The following is a 26,173-nucleotide window of genomic DNA, read 5'->3' on the forward strand; positions in this document are numbered from 1 at the left end:
TGCCCTTGTCCTTGTGGGAGACTTTAACTTTCCAGACATCTGCTGGAAATACAACACAGCAGTGAGTAAACAATCTAGGAGGTTCCTGGAGTGTGTGGAAGATAACTTCTTGACACAGCTGGTGGGTGAGCCAACCAGGGGAGGAGCCTTGCTAGTTCTGTTGTTTACGAACAGGGAAGGATTGGTGGGAGGTGTGATGGTTGGAGGACGTCTTGGGCTTAGTGACCATGAAATGATAGAATTTTCAATTCTTGGTGAGGCAAAGAAGGTGGTCAGCAAAACCACCACTATGGACTTCCGGAGGGCTAACTTTGGCCTCTTCAAGGCACTGGTTGAGAGTCCCTTGGGAGACGGTCCTGAAGGGCAAAGGGGTCCAGGAGGGATGGACATTCTTTAAAAAGGAAATCTTAATGGCTCAGGACCAGGCTATTCCCATGTGCCGCAAGTCGAACCGCTGAGGAAAACGACCGGCCTGGCTGAATGGGGAGCTTTTGCTAGGACTTAAGAAAAAAAAGGAGAGTTTATCATCTCTGGAGGAAAGGGCGGGCAACTTGGGAGGAGTACAGGGATCTTGTTAGATCATACAGAGAGAAAATTAGAAAGGCGAAAGCTCAGCTAGAACTAAATCTGGCCACTATTGTAAGGGACAACAGAAAATGTTTTTACAAATATGTTAACAGTAAAAAGAATCCCAAGGAGAATATCTTTCCTTTAATGGATACAGAAGGGAACGTAGCAACTAGTGATGAGGAAAAGGCCGAGGTACTTAATGCTTTCTTTGCCTCAGTCTTTAACAGTGAGTCCAGTCATCCTCAGGGTACTCCACCCCCTGAGCTGGAAGGTAAGGATGAAGAGCATAACATACCCCCCTTAATCCAGCAGGAATTAGTTAGGGACCTGCTACGCCATCTGGACACTCACAAATCTATGGGACCTGATGGGATCCATCCAAGAGTACTGAGGGAACTGGCAGAGGTCCTTGCCAAGCCACTCTCCATCATCTATCAGCGTTCCTGGTCAACAGGGGAGGTCCCAGAGGACTGGAGGCTTGCCAATGTGACTCCCATTTATAAGAAGGGTCGGAGGGAGGATCTGGGGAACTACAGGCCTGTCAGCCTGACCTCAGTACCGGGGAAGATTATGGAACGGTTTGTCTTGAAAGCACTCACATGGCAACTCCAGGATAAGAGGGGGATCAGGCCCAGTCAGCATGGGTTTATGAAAGGCAGGTCCTGCTTGACCAACCTGATCTCCTTCTATGACCAGGTGACCCGCCTAGTGGATGAGGGAAAGGCTGTTGATGTTATTTTCCTAGACTTCAGCAAGGCCTTTGACACTGTCGCTCATGGCATACTGTCCTGGTTTCAGCTGGGATAGAGTTAACTGTCTTCCTAGTAGCTGGTACAGTGCTATGTTTTGAGTTCAGTATGCGAAGAATGTTGATAACACACTGATGTTTTCAGTTGTTGCTCAGTAGTGTTTAGACTAAAGTCAAGGATTTTTCAGCTTCTCATGCCCAGCCAGTGAGAAAGCTGGAGGGGCACAAGAAGTTGGCACAGGACACAGCCAGGGCAGCTGACCCAAACTGGCCAACGGTGTATTCCATACCATGTGACGTCCCATCTAGTATAGGAACGGGGAAGTGGGGGCGGGGATTCGCCGCTCGGGGACTGGCTGGGTGTCGGTCAGCGGGTGGTGAGCAATTGCACTGCGCATCATTTGTACATTCCAATCCTTTCATTATTGCTGTTGTCATTTTATTAGTGTTATCATTATCATTATTAGCTTCTTCTTTTCTGTTCTATTAAACCGTTCTTATCTCAACCCACGGGTTTTGCTTCTTTTCCCGATTTTCTCCCCCATCCCACTGGGTGGGGGGGGAGTGAGTGAGCGGCTGCGTGGTGTTTAGTTGCTGGCTGGGGTTAAACCATGACACATACTCCTTGAGAAGCTGGCGTCTCGTGGCCTGGATAAGTGCACTCTTCACTGGGTGAAAAACTGGCTGGATGGCCAAGCCCAGAGGGTAGTGGTGAATGGGGTGAAATCCAGACGGCAGCGGGTCACAAGTGGTGTTCCTCAGGGCTCGGTGTTGGGCCCTGTTCTGTTTAATATCTTTATTGATGATTTGGATGAGGGGATTGAGTGCACCCTCAGCAAGTTTGCAGACGACACCAAGTTGGGAGGCAGGGTCGATCTGCTTGAGGGTAGGGAGGCTCTACAAAGAGATCTGGACAATCTGGATCGATGGGCTGAGGCCAATCGTATGAAGTTTAACAAGGCCAAGTGCCGGGTCCTGCACTTTGGTCACGGCAACCCCATGCAGCGCTACAGGCTTGGGGAAGAGTGGCTGGAAAGCTGCCTGGCAGAGAAAGACCTGGGCGTGCTGGTCGACAGCCGGCTGAGTATGAGCCAGCAGTGTGCCCAGGTGGCCAAGAAGGCCAACAGCATCCTGACTTGTATCAGAAATAGTGTGGCCAGCAGGAACAGGGAAGTGATCGTTCCCCTGTACTCGACACTGGTGAGGCTGCACCTCCAATACTGTGTTCAGTTTTGGGCCCCTCACTACAGGAAAGACATTGAGTTGCTGGAGCGTGTCGAGAGGAGAGCAACCAAGTTGGTGAGGGGCCTTGAGCACAAGTCTTATGAGGAGCAGCTGAGGGAGCTGGGGTTGTTCAGTCTAGAAAAGAGGAGGCTGAGGGGAGACCTTATCGCTCTCTACAACTACCTGAAAGGGGGTTGTAGTGAGGTGAGTGCTGGTCTCTTCTGTCAGGTGTCTGGAGATAGGACAAGAGGAAATGGCCTCAAGTTGCGGCAAGGGAGATTTAGGTTAGATATTAGGAAAAATTTTTTTACTGAGAGGGTTGTCAAACATTGGAATGGGTTGCCCAGGGAAGTGGTTGATTCACCATCCCTGGAGGTATTCAAAAAGCAAGTGGACAGGGTACTCCAGGGCATGGTTTAGGGGGCATGGTTAATGGTTGGACTCGATGATCTCGAAGGTCTTTTCCAACCGAAATGATTCTATGATTCTGTGATTCTATGAAAAGAGAGTAATTCAAAGTGTTTAAAGCTTTTGAAAAGATTGAGGAATAAGGATAGATTCAATCCTACAGTTTAACTGAAAAAGTAATTTCTATGCTTATGTGAGTTCGATGGCACTAAAGGGTAGCTGTTTAGCCAGTAAAAGATACAGGGAATACTTGGACGTGAAGGAGTAGGGTGTCCATCTCTCTTTCCCAGTGTTCTTACAGCTTACGGTATGTGCCGAGCTATAAAGCTGAGTGACCAGGTTTTACAAGATTTCCCGTGAATGTTGTTTTACCCTTAAATTGTTAGCTTGTAATTTTGGTTTTGTTGGAAGTTTTGCAGCTCACTGCAGTGGAATGAGGAGTTGGCCTCTAAAGTGGTATATTGTATTTCTGACATGCTTTAAAACAAAAGGCTGATCAGCATCTCCGCTGCCTATCAGTTGCCTAATGTACTGCAGGTCAGTCTGTCGTGGGGCGTAAGCTTCAGCTCAAAGTGTCTTGTGGCTGGCTTGCTCAGTCTTTATTTTTTACCCGTGTGAATCCTCTGAGGCTAGTGGAATTAATCTAATGGACAAGGGCATATGTGAGAACAGAAATAGGCTCAGCAAACTACAAAATCTGATCTTTGTGCAATTTAAATGAAAGAGAAGTAAAATCCTAGAAGGGAGGGCGTTTTCATTTTGATTCTGCATCTTGAGTGCAAAGGAGTCCATGGGGAGTTTCTGATTAAGTAGGACTCCAGCTATAGAACAAAATCAATCAGCTTTTCACTGAGCATACTCAATAGTAAAGGATATACTTTAAGATCAGCAATGTTAGAGACTACATGATTACTCTGTGGCTCTGTGCTCTTCAAATTTTAAAATTATGGTAATTATTGCATTTAAAATACATTTTAATAAGTTTTATTATTAAAAATACAATTGAAACACAAGTGAAATTGATATTGAAACACGTGAAAATAGGCTGCACTCACTAATTCCATTCTTTTCTGATCTTTCTTTAGAAGTCCTAAGCTGTTTGCCTTTCCTGCCTTTCCCATGGGACACTCTCCTTCTGCTTTATTGGATAGGTTGTTTTGGATAATGGTTTTCCCAATATTAAGCTTTAGGAATACGATTCATTTCTTCCATCCCATCATTCCTAATTATGCTCTAGTGTATCAAATTAAGGGACATTCTTTGCTTACAGTATTTATGCCTCAAACATTCATGGTGCAGTGAGGGGTACAGATACTAATTTCCTTTTAAATTAGTCCTAGTAATAGCAGTAGGAGTGGTGTTTTATGGCTGCATTTAAGGGTCTTAATAACCTCATTAAAATATTTATTTCAAAATTGTCTGTATCTAGTCAACTCATAGATACCTTTAGAACAGTGCTTTCCCTGCAGTGGAGTTAGTCTGTAGTTCCTGTCCTGGTCACTGGGTTCATAAAGGTGACATTCGGTGTTCCGCCATTTGGTTATTGCTGTTCCTTTGTGCGCAGTAACCTTGGAGTTACTTTTAGTGGCATACTCTGTGCGTATGTGGTGACTTGAAACATTTGTTAGATTACATGAAAGGTCTTTAAGCCAAATGCTTACTTCTAGCAGCTGTAAATGGTATCAGTTTACTGTTTTAGCTGTCTGCTCTTGGGACATTAAGAACAGTATCATTTTACTTTTTGATTCCCTGTTCAAGTTTGGCCATTGAGAAATAGTATCAGGTAATGAAAGGCATGGGATCCTATTACAGCTTAATAATAGTAAAACAAACAAGCAAACAAAAACAACTAAATAACCCTTTTTCTTCCCCTTCAGGAATCCAATTAAAATAAAAGTACAGACTTACTAAACTGTTGTGATACTTAAGAAGCTAGTAATAGTCTTAATGTTTCAAAGATACATTACGGGGATCTGATTAGCTCTTTGAGTTAAAAGAAATGAGCAGCCTTTGTGGACTGGGAGGGTGAGCTGATTGCAGAAAAACTAACCACAGAACAAACGATAAAACTTTCTAATACTTGGTCTAAATAGGAAAGGTTCATCCAGATACGTTTAACATGCTGAGTCCATAAACCTAGGGATTTATTTTGCTCATAGTTGGAGGGCTAGTTGTAAGATTTGGGAAATCCTTCTGTTACAGCTGTTTGAGAAATACTTTGAGATGTAGTTATGCAAGTCTAACAAAAATGAGGATCTCGGCACCGTATTTGCTTTTTAAAATTAAACAAAGGAAAGACTTCTACTTGGAAGAGAGGAATTGCTTATTGTAAACCCAAACACCAGGGACTGAAATCCTAGACCCTTAGAGCAAGGACAGTGTAAGAAATATTAAGAAGCATAACAAAGTTTCTACGAAGTCAGTATTTTATATGCAGTTGTGAGTCATTCAGTACTTAAAAATTATATAATACTGTCAGCTACAAATACAAATCCAGGGGGAATTTTAAGACCTTTCATCAGAATCTTAAAACCCTGATACCCTAAGGATTAATTCCCTAAGGAAACAGGAACATAAATAATGCAGTACCTGATACTGACCTCTGAGAAAATACATAAACTCCTATTAAATTGCATCTGGAATGATTGTTCACACCACAAGAAACAAAAAGATGAAGGATTGACTTACTGAAAGGGCAGCAAGGTTTCTTAATTTGAGCTGTTGCAAGGACATTGCATGGTGGCTGTAACAGCATTGCCGTGCTCCACCCAGAGCCCCTTGCTCTGAGCAGGAATGCAGCTTCTCTCTGCCAAACTTCTCGAGGGAAAGGCTTCCTGCATCAGTGCCTTCACACCAAGGAATCCCTTCTCTCACTGACTAAGATGCAGCGAGGAAGTACTAAACTAATATAGCAAGATAACAGTTAAGTTTGTGCTTTTTGTTTATTGCTAGAAGTTGCTAGATGATTTATGGGTGTGTTTGCCAGTTTCTGCATCATTCTTCATTTTCATAATTTGATTGGATCCCTTCTACAACTTTATATGCTTGACCTCTATTTACCCTTCATCTTAAATGCATTTCTTCCTTTGTACTTGAGTAGTCTGAGTGCCCTACTCCTTCACCCCCCCAGTTTATCCAGGTATTGTCCTTCTTCAAGATACTTAAAATGGAAAAATAGGAGCTGAAATCCTAGGCAAATGTCTATCACTCAATTCAAGTCTCTAATTATGTCAGGGCATTAATTTTGGTTTTTTTTTAAATCTAGTTGTAATGTGAAAGAAAGACTTACACTTTGTCTGAGGAAGTTATATGTCCGGGTTTTTCTCAGGTGTCCTTAAATGCATTAGGCTAGACTCATAGATGCTAGTACAGTGTCTCTCTCAAGGCATTTGTGTGAATAGGTACTAAGCTTGAAATGCACACCCTTTCATATTCCTCATAATTTGTGAATATATGTTAATCTTCAAATACAACTTGACCTTGAAGTTGTCAGCTTCTTGCTTTATTTCTTTTTGAATTCCATGTGGATTTTTTTCATTGAACAATCTTTTCCGGAAGTCTTCCCCCTATAAAATGGTCTTTCCATATAACCGTGTAAATGGAAGCCTTTTATTTCCTGCCCCGTCACACATTTCTTTAAATTGTGTTTCAGAGAAGATTTTTCTCTCCCAGGGTGAGAGCAATTCCAAACATATTTGATAAAAATGCAGTGGGACTGAGCTGAGGCTGCCACTCAGCTGTTTTCCTTTTCCTTTTGAGTTTTATCTAGTTTCGTGGTGTGTGGACTTCTTTCCCTTCCATTCAGGCTTGACTGTGGGGGCACAAGGATCAGAAACTTCATCATTTTGTTGGCAGATTTATCTTCTCCCTTCATCCCTCACTTTTAGAGAGATGTGGAATTGGGCTTGGCAACCTGTCAGAAGTGATGTGCCTGACTGCGTTTTCTGTCTGTAGCCGGAGACCAGCGTGTTGGCTCAGACTTGTCAGAAACGGGCAGCCGCTGCAGTGTTGGTGGGGTGATGCCCAAGTCCCAGTTCTCCGCTGCCCCGATGGATGCTCTTCCAAAGCGGGGGTTACGCACTGTTGTCAGGTATCCCTGTCATGGGCTGTTGATGCCTCTGAGTAAGATGCCATAAGAGGAGAGCGCGCTCTGTTTTTGGAACGAGTTCCTGTGTTGCTGGGCATCTGCCCAGGTGACTTGCTTAAGCTGTGCAATCTCTCTTGTGATTGGAAGGAGGGGACCTGCTGAGGCAAAACTGACGTTGGAATAATGAAACGCCTGAGAGTGGGCAAGGAGGTTATTTAAAATATGGTCTTGCTTTCTTTTTGATGAAGTTGCTTTTATGTTTTCACTCCTCTTTGTTGTTGTGATTGTTTGCATCATGTCCCTTAGACTTTAGGATTGCAGATGAGTGCTGAGATGCTGAATTAAATAACTGTAATAAAAACTTCTTTCATCATTGTCTCTCCTCTTCTCTCTCAGGTAATAGAAAAGTATTTGCTCAGAAGAACAAAAAAAGTAGTGTTCTTTTAGAATTTTATTTCCACTTTAAGCACCTTTGCTATAGATCAGAGAATTTGTAAAACTAGGATCAATCTGTGTGTTTAATTTCAGCTTATCAATAGAATGTTCTCACACCTCCACTGTCACAGTCTGCCTGTTCTTTCATATATTAACATTTAATATTTTTGCCTCTGTGAGCTCCAAAGTCAATTCAAGGCTTCTTAGCAAAAGCAGATTTTGCCCAATGCGAGTAAAAGATCATAATCCTCAGTGTGAAATGTTCTTTCTGAAGTGTCAACAAAATGTATTTTGGCACAGAAGCCGGGTCATTCAAAGCTGTGGGTTTGCAAGAGACTTCTGTAGAGGTAAAAGGAGCCGCAAGTGGGATGTCAGGGCTGTGGGGAGCAAAGGCAGGGAGGGCAGAGACAATTCAGTGACTTGGAAAGGGCGTGCAAGAGTCTTTCAGCAGGGAGGGCTGATGAGGAGGAGGAAGTATCATCTATCTCAGTCTTCCTCCTCCTCTTGTGCATTACCCCCTACCACTTGCTGTCTTGCTAGAATATTTTCTCCTGGCTGTGTTATCCTGCACTTCATGGGAACAGGCGAGTCAGGTTCTGCTCGTGGGGCAGGAAATGGAGGGGCTAAAGCTGCTCCTCCTGCTGCGGGAAGGATCAGGCAGCAACCCCTGGGAATAGGTTTTGTGTTCTTGCTGCCATTGAGGTGTTGGGAGAAGAACAGCAGTGTCAAGTGGAGGGTGAGGGGAAGGCTCTTGTATGGGAAAATATTCCTTCAGCTGTCCCTGACAGCTGCTTGCTTTGGTTGGCTTTGCAGGACAAGACTCTGCTCTATTGCATTTTGTCTCTCATCCACTGTACCAAATCAGGGATAATCTGCTGTTTATAATGATCTTTAGAAATTCTCTGACTCACCAATAACAGCATTTAAGACAGACAAGTCTTTAGGTGATACTCATTTTGATCCCATGCGTTCTGTCCACTCAGGAGCAAGAGCTGCAGTGTGGTGGAAGGGATTAAACATCTAGCACTGGAATCTGAAAGGTGCCAAGTATCCCAGGGCTGAGCACCCTCTATTCCCATCAGTTGCAAGTTATACTGTAATGTGAGTTAATGCATTATGAGCAGAGAGCAGTGGGATTCAGCTGTTAGTCTGAGCTTCTACACGTACTCTGTGTAGGAAGGGTTGTGCTACAGGAAAAGCAGATCTGTATGGCTAGAGGAAAAAATGCAAGGAGAGGATCCTTGATTTTGTTTCCTAGTTTGTGTTGTGTTTCTGTGGATGGAGCAGCACTTTACCTGAGTTGGTGAGGAAGATGAAGTATGGAACTTTCTTATTCCTTCCCATTTTGAGGTTATTTGCAACCTAGAGGTGCATGGAGAGAAAATAAGGTAAGCATCTTGGTGCAGCAACTGTTGTATCCTTCAGAATGTGGGGCTGGAGGCAACTTCTGCTGTGCTGATGCCTTGTGCCACAGCAGGGAGACAGTGTCCTCCATGTCTGTTCGTTACCAGTAGAACTAGGGTGGGCAGGAGGAAGCACAAATATCTTTTTTTGTCTTTTGCCCTTTTTTTGAGTGAGACTTTGATTCAAAAGTTACTATTTATAATAACTTCCATTAAACCCTGAGACTCCATACCGGCAAGTAGCATCCTATTACTAAAGAATAAGCATTTCTAAAGCATTAAGATTGCTATTCAGCTGTTCTTTTGTCTCCATGGAAACTTTAAGCATAACAACAAAGCAGTAGGTGATGTTGTCAGCCAAAGAATCTGTAATGCTCAAGTGATTGTTGATAGCAACAAAATGGATGCCAGTGCAGGGTCACTTACAGCCAGTAATAGATACTGCACCTATGGCTGAAGTATTGCATGTGACATTTTAAAGCAGATGACATAACAGAAAAAGTAAGGTTGATGCAATTGGCAGTTTTTTATCATGAGGTACTGTTTTAAAATTCAAGAGGAAACTGTGGTCTACCTTCTCTAATGGAATGAGTTGCATGAAAAGTGAAGAGGTCCTTATATATACGATATGTGCCACCTGGAGAAGAGCTCAAGCTTTCTTCTCAGTTTGTTGATGGAACAGAGAACAAACACCACTTTAGAAAAGTGGGGTCAGTTCCTAAAGGGGATAAAAGTTAAAGGTTAAAGTTCTCATTTAGCTTCAGTGTTGATCTGAAAAAGGAAGCATCTTAAAAAAGAAAAGACAGTAATTTTCTTACAAATAATAAAAGGGGGTTGGGAGGAATTATCATCAGTTTTTGATCTTAACCCCACGGTGCCAGGGGCTTGGATGTTTTACTGACATATAAAACTGAAAATCGTTCATGGGGAAAAAGCCTTGAGAAAATGAGACTGAATACTGCTGAGAATAATGCTGGAAACCAGCTATGAGAGGAGAACAATGTCAAAAAAGGATGCTTGATGTTAAAGCGGGGAGAATAGGAATTAAAGTAGTTTTTATGTAGTTGAGACATACTAAATGAGGAAATCCATTCTTAAAGAAGTGACAGATGAGTTAATGAAAATAAAACTATTATAAAACTGTATTTATTACAATAACTATATTAATTTATTGGAAGTATTTAAGGCCAGGTTGGATGGGGCTTTGGGCAACCTGGTCTAGTGGAAGGTGTCCCTGCCCATGGCGGGGGGGGTGGAACTAGGTGGTCTTTAAGGTCCCTTCCAACCCAAACCATTCTGTGATTCGGTAAGTAATTTGTGTCCGATATTTGACAAACCTCTTTGAACTGTTGGCACTGTATGTACTCTGGGAATTCGGCCTCTTAATATGTATGTATGCATGCTGTCAATGCAGCATGTACCAAGACACCTTTTGGAATCGTAAATTAGCTGAATTTGAGTGCTACTTTCTCCAGTTAACGTACCACATTAGGGCTCCGTATCTTGTAAAGATGTCACCTCATTTCTTGAATCCAGGGTTCCTGATTGTTTGAACTGTCTGTTTTCAAAGAAGGTTTTTCTCCTCCATGAGAAAGATGGAGGATGGAGAGTGCAACCAGTTGTTCTTCAGAGTCTGACTTGACAGCATCACACAAACCCTCTTTTGATGCAGGCAAACAGAACAGCTTCGTTCACTGACAACAGCATGAGATACCATCTGATGTCTGTTTTAGACTTCAGAGAACTGGACAGATACTCATGTGGTCCTTGGTTACTCATGACTCCAGTTACACCTGTTTGTGTCCCTCCTAAGCTGCAGGCTTGATTTCCATGTTTGTTTTCATTTGTCTCAGATACAAAAGCTTTCTGAGCAGTCTTTTGGTTTCGAAAGTCCATAGGTAAACCCAAAGCATACATGTAATTCAAATAAAATAACACATTTTTTGAAGCTCCCAGTTATATTAGACTTTCTTAAAACTCTTAATTAAACTGAAACTCTAACCTACATAGTCTTCGACTGTTCATATGCTGACTTGTTGTGTGACAACTTAAAATTTAAACTGAGATCTTATAGCAGTTATTCATTTGTTTGCTTACAGCTTCTTCTGCTGTACAGTTTGAGACCAGATCTGCTGAAGGGAGTGACTGATACAGCCACTGCTGTGGTTAACATAGGAACTGCAGGTTTCAAAGGAGAGCACTGTTACAAGCTATTTATTACTTGGTGTTAACAGCTCAGTAACGTTCTTGTGAAAAGTTCAGGATTAGTTTGAATGAACTAATGACATTTTTGTCCTGGATATTTTCTCCTATATATTTTTAAAGCTTATACAAACAGGTACCCTTCCAAATATGTATCATGTCAGGAAGTTATCTTTGTATAGGCACTGATGCAGGCTCTCTACAAGGGATCTCTTCCAGATCAGTGTTCAAACTTATTTTGTGTTAAGCTGCAATGATGAAAAGTGGAATGGTCTACAGGAGCAGGCTCTTGGGGCAGGAAGCCACCCTGCGTGGGGTGGGGATGGGAGCTTGAGGCAGGGGCTTCTGCTTTGCTGTGAGAGCTACCAACAACAGCAGGCACATGGTGCTGAGGAGAGATACCAGTCAGATGGGGAAAAATAAGTCATCTTGCATATTCTTACCAATTCTGCTGTCAGCTCATTGGTGTGATGTCACAGCAAGCAACTAAGAAAACTGTTTGGACATGTTTGACTGTCAGCTGAAAGGCATTGCAAGGAAATTCACAAATGTCAAGATTTCTGTCATTTTTACTTTTAACCTATAGAGGGTGGACATCAGGGTAAGAGCTGCCACCTAGTCATTCATTTGTCAGATACATTCAACTACCCATAAAGCAGTAAGAGAGAAGAGACAGAATGGTGGGAATCTAAATGAGAGTGAAATAAACTTGGGTAAACATGCTTGATGAGATTAATTGGTATGGGTCGATGGAAGTGTGGGACAGTAGTTGCCAGGTCACTTAACAAAATGAATTTCATTCTCATGAGGAACAGGATAACAGCAGCACTTGAGACTGACAGGGTCCTTTTGCAGAGTGGTTATAATATAAGTAGTGGAGGCTTCTCTGTACCTGTTTGCTCTCCTGAGGACAGTTACGTATGTAATAGTGCCAAATGTGACTGTACGTCTCTCATACGAGGAACTGAAGACCACCAGGTCACTCCAGGCTGGCCTCAAGCCAAGCAGTGCCCGCTTAAGTCAGTATCCCTTCAGGCTCAATTCTCTACCTTGTCTTACAGTGAAATTTTATATCCCATTTCAGTCCTCTTGCCTTTGCTTGAATCTTTCAGGGAGCATTTCCCTTCTGACGTGTTGTGAGTGTTAAATCTCACTGATTCTCTAAGTTGCTCAACCTACAAGCAAAGCCATTATTGCCCCTAAGTCCAGCCCTATAAGCTCTTCTGAAAATTGAAAGTTGCATATGATTCTTTTTTGCTTTATTACCAATGACAATTTTTTTGCAAGCCAAATATGTATTTATACTTTGTAACTTTTCCAGTGCAAGCAAAACTTTGAGCAGGGGGATTCCAGACTTTCAGGGAAAGATGGACTGTATGTCTATGTTGTTCTCACTGGTATTAGACAGAACAGATTTCTCAACATCTAGTTGCTCTTGAAGGATGAACTTTGAAATGCCTAAGTAGTTGCTGTAACTCCATCAATTAGTCTGCATAATTAACAGCTATAATCTGTCTAATTATTTTCCTCTATATTTTCTCTCAAGTAATTAAAGTTCCAGACTACGAGCAAGATCTTGATGCTTGTCAATATTTGCTATTTACTCTGCAAATATCACATAATCTTGCTGACCCTTCTTTTAAATGTGAGACATATTAGGGATTTTTGTAGTTTCTAGTGAATACCTCTTTACAGTTCACGAAGATCTATTTCAAAGATGTGAGTTCTTGAGCTACACATGTGCACAGAAAATGCACCAAATTCCATGGAGCCAGGAGCAGTAATTTTTTTTTCCTTCTCCTGCCAGCCTTTCACTTACCTTTCCTTCTTTTCTCTCTGTTCTGAGTGCTATTTATAGTAAAGTGATTTTCAAATAATGTGGAGTTTGACTGACACTGTAGATTTAAGGTAGAATTCTTGTTTTATTTCATGTAGATGGATTGGATGATTTGAGATTATCTAGCCCTACTTTTCTATGAGTCAGCGATCAGCTTTTAATCAAAGCGCTTTGATGTATCTAGTAATAATGGCTGAAATCTGCTGTCACTCTAGAAAAAGTAAGTATAAATTATTTGATAGATACCTTTGTTGCAACTTGCACAAATCCTAATGTCCCTAAATGAAAGCTGTTTCTGCTTTTTGCTGATTCAGCTCATGGTGCTTTGCATGTGAGCAAATCGTTATGGTAGGTGTAAGGGACATAGCAACTAGCAGCTGTGCTTGGGGTGTTATATCATGAACTTTGCTACAAATACATTATGTAAAATTAACATTTAAAATCAGATACAATTTATATTTAGGAATAAAGCTGTAAATTTTGTATTTACTGCAAAGATACGCAACACTGCTTTTGACTATGACACATGTTTGTCCTTAATACAAAAATAAAAGTGTTCCATGAACAAAAGTTCCCATTTTCATAACAGTTGTGGAACTTTCCATTTCATGTGCAGTGGTAGCACGACTCTGTACAAGTTGCTTTTACAAAAATAGTATTTATATGAAGTGGAAAATTCCACTTGCAGAGTGAGAGGGAATCTTAGCAACCTTCCTTTTCCCAGAATTTGCAACTGCCACTGTATTGAGAACTACTAAAATGTTCAATTGTCAACAACCAGATTTGACAGAACCATAAATGTGGAAAGTTTTTCTGCTTTACTTGTCTGTAGGAATAAGTACATAATTCCTCTCAGAGTGATTCTGCTATTGTTTATATTGTTCTCTGCATTTCAAATGCAAAAAAATGCAAGTACCAAAGGAAAAAAAAAATGCAAATTTCAAACAGAAATAAGTGCTCTAGTCTCTTATTAAGCTAAAGCTTTTTATTTCTCTATACAAAGAAATATAGAGATATTTTTATATATTTTCATGTTATGATATTAAGCTTTTGACAACCCTGTTTGTGGAGGAAGGACCCACTTTTGTGCTGTAGAATGGACACAATAAAATGCACTGCACTGGGGACATCATTGATGTTAGTTTATAGCATAAGTTTGTGCTTTTGTTTGCTTCTGTTAAATTCCGTTTTATTGCTCTCTTGACCAAAACTTGTGATAAAACTATTTCTGAAAGACATAGCCTCCTTGAAATCAAGCAAGGCCATGTTTGTACTTCATAAAAGAAAAGTTTGACACTTACTATAAATACCTTATTGCAATTTGTCTTTAATGACTACAATCATAGTACCTATTGCTTGTCATCTAATCTGCTCCTTGTCAATGTGGAATTGCTTCTCTTGTACATGTAACACCATTTCATTCAGTTTCGATACACATGCATGTGCGGTTAAGATTGCCAAATTCTCTTGGGATATTATTTCCACAGTCTGGTTCGGCTCAAAAAGGCTGCCACCATGAACATTAAATATCACTCAGAATAATTTTGGTGTCAAGAACCTTTCCCTGATAGTCAGACCTGTTTTTCTCAGTTATATCTTTTTATTTCAGTTCTCTCCATTTTCCAAACCTTTCAGAGTTCTTTACTTCAGAAGTCTTTCAAATATACTGTCCTCCCTCTTGCCTCTGTGTCTGTCATGCATTGTTCCTAGGGTGTCCGTATTTAACTTTTTTTGTATTTTCTAGAATTCCCAGAGCTTGCTTTTTGTATTGCTTTGCCTCAGTCTCTTTTCAATTTGTAAATCCTTTTCAAGTTAAGAGGTACCTGCTGCTCAACACAATAAGCTTTATCAGTCAGGGACTGACAAGTCCTTGCTTCATGTAAGAGATACATTGATACTTAGAGCTTTGTCCCTCATGCTGTGGCCAGGTTATTAGGCTTCATGCATGATGGTTTTATGCAGAAGAGAAAACTGGGCTTTTTCCTCCTTCACCTTAATTGCTACTCTGGCAGGTCAATCCCTTGCTCTAGCAGCTCAAGTATTGTCTGGAAACACATCAAAAGTTTTTACTATTTATACCTTTTTTCATATTTCTCACTGCATGACCAAGGTAATCTTTAAAAAACTTTTCAGACAGAATGTCCAGATATTTTTATTTTCTGTAGTTTTTGTCCAAGTCTGATTTTAACTCTGCACCACTGCCCGATGGATTGATTTATCAATCTATATTCTGTACCTAGCCAAACATATGAAGACCAGGTGGTCTTTGATTTACAGATTTTCTCCACTGTTTTGTTTGAATATGCACATACGGAAATAGAAATACTGGGCAAGGCTCATCTTGTCCAAACCTCTGTTCTTGTAGGCACAGAAGTTTACAATCTCAAAACTAGGTGAAGTTTTCTAATTCTTACCACACTGGAATCCAGCTGCTCTTATGATTTCTTCTTATTCCCATCTTAAGTTTATTTTTCCTATCCTTCATCATGGATACCAAGAATTAAATACCGTGCTGCAGGTGAGACCTCATGCCATAGGATGACTACTTCTCAGTTTGTGTTGGAGACATATTTCCTCTATTTTTTTCATGTAGAATGATGGCTCTTGGAGTTCATTGTTGCAAACAGTGCTGTTAAATCTGGGAAAAAGAAAATGTTTATGGCTATTTTCTATTCTAGCTCCAGTGTTGTCTAAAGACATACCTACCTTTTTTTTTTTTTTTTTTTTTAAAATTGAGGTATCAGTCATGGTACTCTATTCAGATGTGCATTCCATAAAGCATTTAAAATATATGACATACATTTCTGTTCTTCTATAATAGAAAAGACATCTGAGGATTGAATTACAGTTTGCATGACTCATTTCTTTTGTGTAACTTTCAGAAGTGTTTAATAGAGGATGTTTGCAGTTCATGTCCTGTGATGAAGGTGTTGTAGAAGGCTGGATTTCTGTGTTGGCAGAAAGTTGTAGATAAAAACTGTCTTTGCAAAACTTGTGGCGAAATGGACCTTAAATTAAAAAACCCCAAACTTAATACATGTCACAACTTTAAGGGGTGCACTTAGAATACTTTATATATATTTTTCTCTTTAATGTAAACATTCTGCTACTGGCAGATGGACTTACTCTTCTCTTTCCTGTTCTATTCTCCACTCTGACTACACTTCTTTTAAATACCTAAGGAGTTTTTTCCTTTGTAAGTAGCTAAGCTCATCATGCATCTTCCTGATCAAAGCACATAGAAGCAAGTTAATGGTAAGTTCAGTTGCCTGATCTTCTCCTGTGCTGGCAGTCATATACTATAATTATGGACAAGTTTCACCCAGACTCTGCTATCAAATACTTCCAGAGAACAAGTTTGAAAATTCTGGAAAAATGATACAGAAATTCCAAGGGTGTAGGTACCGCCAGCAGAGGTGGAGGGAGATGGCTTATGCTGTCTGCTGCAGGTGACCATGTTAAAAATGTGGACTCCTGTAGGTGATTGAACTGCAACTGCAAAATGCAAGTTCAGAGCTGCCTACTTAATCACCTGCTTGAGGAACTTTGGCTCCTGAATTAGGGACTTTGGCGAAAGTCCTTAGGTTATACAGCAGCGAGTATATTCTGGAGTATGGTTTCACTCTGAAAGGCTGTATCTATTGCAGAAATATATGGCATATTTTAAACCCATTGTGGAATGCATACTTAACTGTGAAACCACGACTGGTGTATCCACAGGAATGTATAAGCCTTGACCTTAACTAAGGAGCCAGTCTTTCATCCTTATGTTTGCAAAAATCTCTTGCCAAATTTAGCATGCTACTGTAGCAACTATATATACAAGGAGATGTTATGATTCAGGACATTTGCACAGAAATGGAGGGAGAGCTGCAATGTGTAGTCCAGAATATGTGGTAATAGGTAGAGGAGCAGGTAAGCTGTGATCATTTCCCTGGACTGTCGTTCCAAGTCATTCTGCATGACTTGCTTGCTGTGGTCCTCCCTCTAGAAATGCTCCTAGATGTGTAATGTCATAATTGCTTGCCTCTCTCCATTCAGTGTTCACATACTTCCTGTCTTCATTGAGTTTCTCTGTGCAGCAATTTAAGAACTATTAGTCAACAAAGAGCATGTAGCAGTTTCTGTTCATGTAGTATCAAAGTGAAGACACGAAACCGTGTTAACGAATACCATGGTACCTCCTCTTCCTATTGCTTTGCATTGAGAAATGCTTGCTATAGTGTCTGACCCGGCAGCTGTTGTTTCTACACAGAGCTCCTCCTGCTAAAGTTAATCAGCCGAATTTCACACTTGTACTGCTGCTAATCCTAGTGAGTCTGCAGACTTAAAAGGAGTGATGACAGATTTGCACCAGGGTGACAGATCCAAGTTTGGACCATTTGCTGGAGTTTTGTACATCACACGTCATACCTCCACATCTGAAGTTTATAAAAGCAGCCTTTCTTCCCTTGGTTTTGCAAATACATGCAATTCAAAGGGAAAAGCAGAGGTATATTACAGATACAGTAAGATTTCTTTGTGTCTAAATGTATGCTCTTATAAAATGCCTTCAACTGTGACTTCAAAATCTTACACGAATAATTCTCTCTCCAGTAATCTGGGTTGCATTTCAGGGTTTTTACTTGGTGTTTACCAGTGAGTGGCATTATAACTACTAGAAACATCATGAGGAGGAGGAAGCCATGGCTTTGGAATAGGAGTGTTTGCCCTCCTTGGTGTCTTTTGCCAGTTGTTCTCACCTCACAAAACCAAAACACTCTTTCTTTGAATTATGTAGTTTCAGCTCTCGTTAAGTTTTGAAAAGTTTAGAGATATAAAGCAACATTTCAAACTGTATGTTTTCTGTAAAATATGTGCAGCCTTTCAGTCAGAAAAGCCTGCCTTTCGTCAGTCTTACCAATCGCTAAGTATGGAGTGAGGTTAAATGTGCATGGTACTCCTGAGAGAATTAAGAAGAATGTTTAAACATGAATTTAAAGCCCAGTGATTGGGAATTTAAGCTCATTCTTAAAACGGGAATCAGGACAGAGGAAAAAAAATGTGAAGTGTTCATTGCTTTGTTCTTACTTCTCAGAATGATAGGCTCAATTATTTACCGTAGTATAAACCCAGGGATTTAGAAAGTGAAAGGGTGAAGGAAATACATCTGCCTGTTCCAGCAGGCAAGCTGAAGACTGTATGCTTATTTGGATCCATCTTTAAACTAGCATTTAGGATACTAAATATTAAGTTACTGATTGTTGCTTTTAAAATGAGAGTGAAATAATTGCACTTATTTTTAAGATAGCGCAAAGGATATTTATCAGAAGTAAGAGGGAGTTGCTTCTTAATAGAAATAATAACAGAATAGCCGTCTTGCCTGATTTTTAATTTATGCAGCAAAATGCTACTGCATTCTAGTACCCCAAGCAACCAGTAGTGACAGTAATTTTGAAAAGAGGATTGAGAGGATTTTTTCTTTAAGATACCCTTATCAGGATATTTCTTTTATCAAGCGTACTGTAAGGGTTTGGAAGTTAATTTGAAGAGACGCCAATAAGAACACAACTGCAAATTATCCCATGGCAGAGGAAAGATAGGAAGTGTGGCAAGGATAATTTGACTGAACTATGAACTCTTTATGGACTCAAGCACAAGGACTGTATGTATAGGTAGGAAATGGGAAGTAGTTTAAATTACTAAGGATGATGAAGAAAGAGTAACATGAATGTGTAGGACAAAATTAGAAAATAACATAAGACTGAAATAAACATCAAACTTTAAGAAATCTTTCTGTAAGTGCACTTACAATACTTACAGAATACCAAAGAAAAAGGTGGATTGTTATTCTGTGAATGTCAGAGGAAGCCAAAAATTTTGGGTTGCATGGTGCTGTTTTTGCATTATTGTTCGATAGAAAGATCAATTGTATTAATGTGACAGTCATCAATATAAATAACAAAAACCTGTAAGAACAGGTCAGAGTGTCTCGATGAACCAGAATCTTCAAAACACTGGTTCTGACAAACGCGATGCAAGGATACTTGCACGGATGGAAATGCCAGAGCTGTTACAACTTGTAAGAGAAGACAAAGTCCCAGGGCACTACAAGAGCCAGTATCTTTAAAAGAGAAGAAAGAACAAACTGAGTTTAAGAACTAATAGATTATCTTCCTTTCGAAGAAACGGACAAATGAATTAGGCCAAAATATACCAAGGACAAGAGGAGCTGAGTAATAACCAATGCAGCACATAAGCAGGAATCACTACTCTGTGAATGCGGGAAAGGATTGCTGTGTATCACAAGCTGAACACCACCATGTTATCAACTAAGACAGATACCATCCTGAGAGATATAACGTAATGTGGCAGGCATGAAATTTGTCTGCTACACTGCAAGAAAAGATGAGGGCTAGTTTAGGTGAGTCTGGATGAGAATAAGAAGCATCAGCACTCACAAAATTTTTCCTTTCAGCCACCCCCATCTCAGTACTCTCCATTTCACGATTGTGAGTTCAGCTCGACCAGCTCACTGGTCTGGTTGAAAGCGAATTTCTCTTTTGTTCATTTTTTGCCAGTTTGTTTCCAACTGGTCTGACTCCCTGTGTGGGCTCAAGGGGAATGTCGGGAGCAGAGGGGTGGTGGGGCTGCCCAGCCTGCTCCCAGTGTGGTCATGGACAGTAGATACAGGCTGCATGGCATGTTTCATAAAAATGCTTTCTCGCTTTTTTTACATTGACTCTCTTCTTCTGTTTATTTCTCTTTATTTTCAGTATAGTGTTTGATTAATTACATTTAATTTATGAAATAAATCATATTAAAGTGATATTAATTAGTCTCTGGGAAATTAGAGGTGACTTTTTTTTGAAAGGCTTGTACTAGCTGAAGTCCTGTTAAAAGTCAGTTTGAATATTTTGTTAAAATTTCTTCTTTGGTCTGTTCTCAATTTAATTTAACAGAAATATTCTGCTATAAACTGCTTTTTTTTTTGGTCTCTTTTTCTGAATGTAGCTGAGGGTAGGGTTGCCCAAGTTCATATCTTGCAGTCTTTGAAAATGTAACAGCATCAAAAGTCTTTATCGTCCAGCCCTGGCAGGGCTGGTGCACTGCTGCACCAGCAGAATAAGGTTTCTAGTCAGATACCAGTGTTTAATTAATGTTCATTAAGATCACGAGTGTGGTGATCTGTGCTAACAGATCTGTTAATTTGAAATCTATTGCCTTCATTCCTCCCTGTGTAATAGAGGGTGGATAGCATGTATTACAGTTTTATGAATTTTCAAGTTCTTACTCGTTCATCAATCCTGACTTTGAGAATAAGTAAAGCAGTGCACCTTAATTCAGGAGAGCCAGGATTTGTGGACTTTGATCTTCTGAATGTCATGACCCCACACTGTCTGTAACCCTGTGCTCTGTAGTCCCCTTTTATGAACTTTTTAAAAAATTCAAGCAGACATAATTTCTTTTTTTTTTTCTTTTTTTCCCCCAAAGTTATTTAAAATGCAGCTCTGTAACAGCCAGCTAGGTAGTAACCCCTCTAAGTTTAATTCTAAGAATAATAGCTGGTAAAATGCCACTGAAATACACTTTATCAGTCTTTTAGGTTATATATGATCTGGTGATGTCAATAGCAGGCTGCCTCCCCTCTGGAGTCAAGTTGCAAACACTCTTCTGAAGGGTAATTAAAGCTAAGCACACAATTGCAACAGCCCGGATTTGTTCAGGCTTGCTGGTTGCCCACTGTCTCATAGCACCCAACATCACAAAAGCACCATGTTTTAATGAAAGGATTATTTATCTCTGAGTTTTATGCTGTGTGCATGTTTAAATGCTGCAGAGGATGTGGATTGTAACCTTAGGGACTAAGGTAAGCATCATGGCACTGATTAACAGTGGGAAGCCTTTATGGAACTACATGGTCTGTGTTTTTTTTATGCTTTTGCTTTGCTAAAATGGTTCATGGTTATGTGGTCACAGCAAAAATCTCTGCAGCTTCCGAATATTGTAAGGCACTGCTGAACTTGTAGTATTTGTCTTCCATTTGTAAATGGCCTAAAGAACTTTGGTCAGAAATGCAGTTCGTGTGCTCTTTTCACAGCCAGGTTAAAGTACATTTATTTGTATTTTTAGGTGAGAGAAATGCTGAGTCTGGCTCCTGCTTTCTTGAGTGGGGTGAGATCTCTATGCTTTTTGTGTTTTCAGTTACAGTACAACAGGGTGCACTGGTAACTTGTAAAGCTCAAGAAACGGAGCTCTGACTTGTCCCTTGCTGTGACTTTTATGAGTGTGAGCTTTGAAAAGAAGGAGATGTAGTATAGCATCTGATTAGGAGAAAGTTGAAATCCTCCAGGAAATCCTATGAAGACATTCTTGTTGCTTTAGTTAGGGGCAGCAGATAGAGCACCAGGAAGAATCAGAGAAGTTTGGGAAGGAGAAGCTTTTTCCTTCTGTAGTATTAACTAGGAAATTATGAAATAGTTCTTTTTTTTTTCTTTAAACTACTTGAAGCCATCTAGGAATTTCTTCAGTAAACCAGTCTTAGAAAAAGGATTATATCACTTGGACTTAACTTAAACTGCATGTGTGGTAAATCTGCCCACTACCTTTACATGTTTGACCTCTTTTGGACCGGTGCTGGTATGGTGCGTGCCCTATGCTGTGGCAGAGTGGTTAATTCAGTGTGGAACGTAGGCTACATGGACAGTATTATGAAGGTTTTTAAATCTGCCTTTATTCCCTGTCTAATTGTTTCTTATTTCTAAACAGAAGGATAGTGGTACTTCTAAAAGCATGTTCCAAGCTATGGAAATGATAGCAACTAAGGGGAAGATTGTGACTGGAATTGTGACTTTTGGGATGGAAAGGGGGTAGACTGGATGTTCAGACTTCTTTTGAAATTTCTGAAAAATTGAAAATTTTAATTGGAAGGAAAACTAGATTTCATTCAGTAGAGATCTTGGTTTCCATTGCAGATAGTTCAGAGATCACTTTTCAACAACCTAAATTAGCTGCTGTTGCAATGTTTTATCTGAAGGATATTTAGGGAGCAATACCCGTAGAAGAACTTACGAAAAGAAACCAAGAAGCAACTTAGGTAACTGCATTTTCTAGAGGTGATTGTGTATTATGTGAGAAAAGCAAATGAGGCACGAAATTCTGTGAGCTATGAGGACTTTTAAGAGAGTTGGAAATTGTCTGATGTGGTTAAGTGATTAGACACATCTGTGAGGATTCATGTGGGTCTAGACTCCTATTATCTTTGTGCACAGCATTGCTGAGCTGGTGTGTTGGAGTACTGAAGTGGGATAAGGAGCAAGAAGCCAACCGCAGACATAAATCCCAAATGTAAAAGCTAAGGCATAATGGTTTTGACTGACTAATAACAAAACTGTCACCCAGCAGCATTCCCGGTGATAGACATGTTTGGTTTTAGTGGATAGCAACCCAGTACCTCCTGAAATAGAGTCTGTGTTGAGGCTCCCTGAGGGTTAGATGATGAGCTCAGTAGTGACAAAATTCAGGATAAGAGTTGGATTTTGAGAAACGTCAGGTTATATGGGAGGTGAAGTGATAACAGACTCTCTAAAAAGCTAACTGCAACCAAGTCCCATCCCCCAAATTATGAAACTTCTAAGGTAATGTAAACCAGGCTTTTTTTCTCCGGTTCCTTACCAGTTTGTAATGAAGCATCGTGTTAAATCAGAATCCTGAATCGAGAGGGAAGGGAGTGTGGTACTTCATCCTGGAACACTCTCAGGCTTGATGCCCAAAACCTCAGAATGTGCACTGAGGAAAAAAACGGGGACTGGCATGAAGTTGCACCATGCTCTGGACAAGATTGTGACTTCAGTAGGCATGTGGTGATGTCGTGTTTTTAATTAAGGGTGACAGCAGAAATGCAAATACCCTCTCTCACTGCGCCTTTGTGTTGGGAGAGTGGAAAAGGCAAGAGGGGGCCTGGTTTAAATAAATAAAGAAAAAGGATCCTAAGAATTTCAGAAAGATCTCCATTAGAGCAGATGGCAAGGGAATAGAGAGCTGAAAACGACGCAGCTGGTTTTTCTGTCATACTTGGAAAACTTCAAAGTGAAAACAACTCCAAAGCAGTGTTTCCTAGAAGCAGATAAGAACAGAGGAGGGGGCAGAGCTGCTCGCTCAGGCTGTGGATACCAGAGGGAGAGGCTTGAGCAAGCCAGGAGATTCTGAGAAAAAGAAACTGGAATAGACTGCAAAGCTCCAGCTGACTTTAATGCAGGCAGGAGCATTGCATTTATTAACAGTTGTCACTGATTAGAATAAAATCCAACTTACTGAGCTTGATGGTGTTAAGCTGTAACGTGCCACTCTGCTTTCCAGTCATACAAATTGTCTTGGTTGCTTTAGAAATCTAGAGAATTAGCTCTTTCAAGAAACGAATGACAAATATTTCCATACTACCTATAGATAATAGCAAATTGCAGTTGTACTGCAGCCAGCATGTTTCTTCTAAATATAGTGAAGGATCTTCTGTAATTTATTTAATTGCTTAGACTTGACAAGGAGCCAGTGCTAACAAACATGCTTTAATACTATAGTACTTCTGGAGTTCTCTTGACTTGGGAATATAAATACTGTAAAAAAATGTGTGGAACAGTGTAGCACAATTGCTCTAAAATTTAGGCTGTAGGTTGTGCAGGTGTGCAAGTCTTTTCTCAGCCGCAAGAACACAAGAGTGGCGGCTAAAGGAGAAAGAGGACAGGAGTGTGAGTCATACGTTCTGCAAATCCAGGGAGGAACGGGGCTCTTCTAAATGTTATGATCAGGCAATTGTAACACAGTTATTTAAGGAAAATGCAAGATAATCTGTTCCACATCTAATTATTGGACTTCTCTTCCCACTCCATCTGTTCTGGTGTCTTCTATACAAAACCTATGGGGATTCCTGTTGTTACTGCAAACTATTAGAAATGCAGTCCAACTGCAAGGAGAATGAGATTTTTCTTGATTAATGTTTTGATGTATTTGTCTCTAAAATACTGAAATTACAGTTTCCTATTGTTATGCCTCTACCCGCCCCCGCCCCCCCAGTAAACATCATTATTTGTTCTCCATGATTTTGATGTATTAAATGTAGAGATTAAGTAAATAAATATTGACACAGTTCTTTTGAATATTCATATTATTATAGTAGAGGATTTCAATATCAGCTTTTCCATGATTGTATTCATATCAAGTATATATATGGTATTTATGATCTGTAGTCTACATTTTTATTTTTTGAAATTAACATCCTTCAATCACAAGACATTGGAGATGGAAAAGTTAGATAGGCAGAAGCATATTAATAATTCATGGAAGATAAAGTAATTCCAACTCAGCCCCTAATATTTCAATGAGGAAGGGTCTGATCTAATGAAGATTTGCTTACCTGTAAGTACAGGTAGGTTTATGTTTTTATTTTTAGCATTCTTATGTGAAATACATGCAATATATAGCTATACTTCTGATTGTAAATGAGCTATATATAATTATCAATATTAGGTAAGTAAATGATGGTTGACTTTTTGGATTGATTAAATGCCAGAGCTTCCATTTCAGCAGCACCAGATTTCAATTTATTTTTGGTATTGACCTAGTTGGTGGAATCCTACATATATTTGAAATGTAGAAATACCTCATTTCACGGTATCTGATTTTATACAAAATGAGAATATGGAATTCTGTTAGCACGCCTTCATAGAACATTTATTTCTAGATGGATAATAATGGAAATACTAACTTCATGATCAAGCATACTGGAAATCATGGTTTAATTTGCAGGGAGAGAATTTATGACATGTTTTTTAGATGTCATTCTTGAGCACGAAGAGCTTAAACTGTACAATATATAGATAATTTGTATGTTGCAGTGAAGTTGCATTAAATGCCTCTGGGTTTGCTGAAACATCTACTGAAAAAAATAAAATCAGAATGGAGTGCAAAATATTTGGTATGTCATTTTCTATCCGTATGTTGCTATGGAAGGCTAGACCTGGACCAATGCTTTCTTACCACTTGTTTTACAACTGTTACACAGAGTAGTTCTTGCTTAGTGCTGTTGAGTAGCCATAAGCTCTACACCAGTTCTTGCTACCTTTCCTTGTGGCTTCTGAAAAAACCCACATCTTTTGAGGATTTACCCATTTTTATTTGCCAAACATTCATGGGCGTGTATGGTTTGTGCTTTTAAAATCGTTAATAAGTCAATGGAAGGTCTGACTGCTCCACTGATATCTTAGTAATGTTTAAGAGGTATGAATTCAGTGCACTCTCCAAGTTTTAAAAGATGTGTGTGTATCAGTAGCTCTGGTTGTGATCATATCAACTCCCAAAGGAGCTGCGTCCTCATTCATTAGAGTTAGTTTGTATGGTGCCCTGGGGGCACAGAAGTCGTTAGTGTTTTTCCTGTTGTCAGCAACTGGAGGCTGTGCCATGTCATATATGCTGGGCTTCTGCTTCAAGTTATTTTTAAAAATAAGTTGCCTGGATAGTAAGTTATCTCTTAGGATCGTGTTAATTTTCCGTTTGGGAAAATTTGTTGAAGTAATGATCTTATCTCTGCTTTACTATACTTTTGACAGACTGGAATCCCGATGGGTATCATAAGTCTCATTTATCATAATACCATATTATAAGGAAGCAATGTTTGTTCTGCTGTGTGAATGCTGGGGGAAAAAAAAAAACCAAACAACTACTAAAATGCTGTATTTATTCACATTGCTTTTTATTTAAGAGGGGAGAATGTTTTAAGGTTCACCTCCATGAGTATTATTAATGGAATGCTTCTAGAATAGCTTTTTCCTTAAGCATTTTGATATCAACACCTGCTGTTCAGAAACTCAGAATTATTGTACTTGCACTTGTTTTTAGCAGTTTATCTTAGGCATAAACAGAAACACATGACATTCTCTAATACCCATTTATAGCTGTAACTAAACAAAATGAGAAAAATTCTGAATCCTGTAAACTGATGATACTAAGAAGGAAAAAACACTAATATTTATATTAACTATTGGGAAAGATCTCAGGGGCTAATATATAAATACCAAAACTACAAAATGTAGTGACTTGCAAGTGATTGATTTTTACCTGTCATTTATGGGGAAAAAAAGTTGTAGTGAAAGCAGATCTGGGGCATGATGCAATGGCGGCATCAGATATAAGGGAAGAAAGCTATTAATTTTTTTATGGTGTGCATTTCTGTAGCTAGGTGGGTTTTTCTTTTTTATAAACTTAATTTCATTGTGCCGATCTTCCCA

General features: G+C 39.8%; 1 protein-coding gene across 7 annotated transcripts in view; it reads left to right on the forward strand.

Annotated features, from left to right (window-relative positions):
- Positions 1-26,173, forward strand: part of ZNF385B (zinc finger protein 385B) — a 176,691-nt gene that overhangs the window by 84,629 nt on the left and 65,889 nt on the right. Inside the window, exon 1 of one of the 7 annotated variants that reach the window (XM_052791872.1) lies at positions 20,744-20,763. The exons of the other annotated variants lie outside the window; for them this stretch is intronic. The gene's annotated coding sequence lies outside the window, so the exon portion shown is untranslated. Of the gene's footprint in view, positions 1-20,743; positions 20,764-26,173 lie in introns of those variants that run through there. 7 annotated transcript variants of the gene reach the window in all.

The sequence above is a fragment of the Harpia harpyja genome, chromosome 7 (genome assembly GCF_026419915.1).
Source record: "Harpia harpyja isolate bHarHar1 chromosome 7, bHarHar1 primary haplotype, whole genome shotgun sequence".
In the NCBI taxonomy this organism is placed as follows: domain Eukaryota; kingdom Metazoa; phylum Chordata; class Aves; order Accipitriformes; family Accipitridae; genus Harpia; species Harpia harpyja.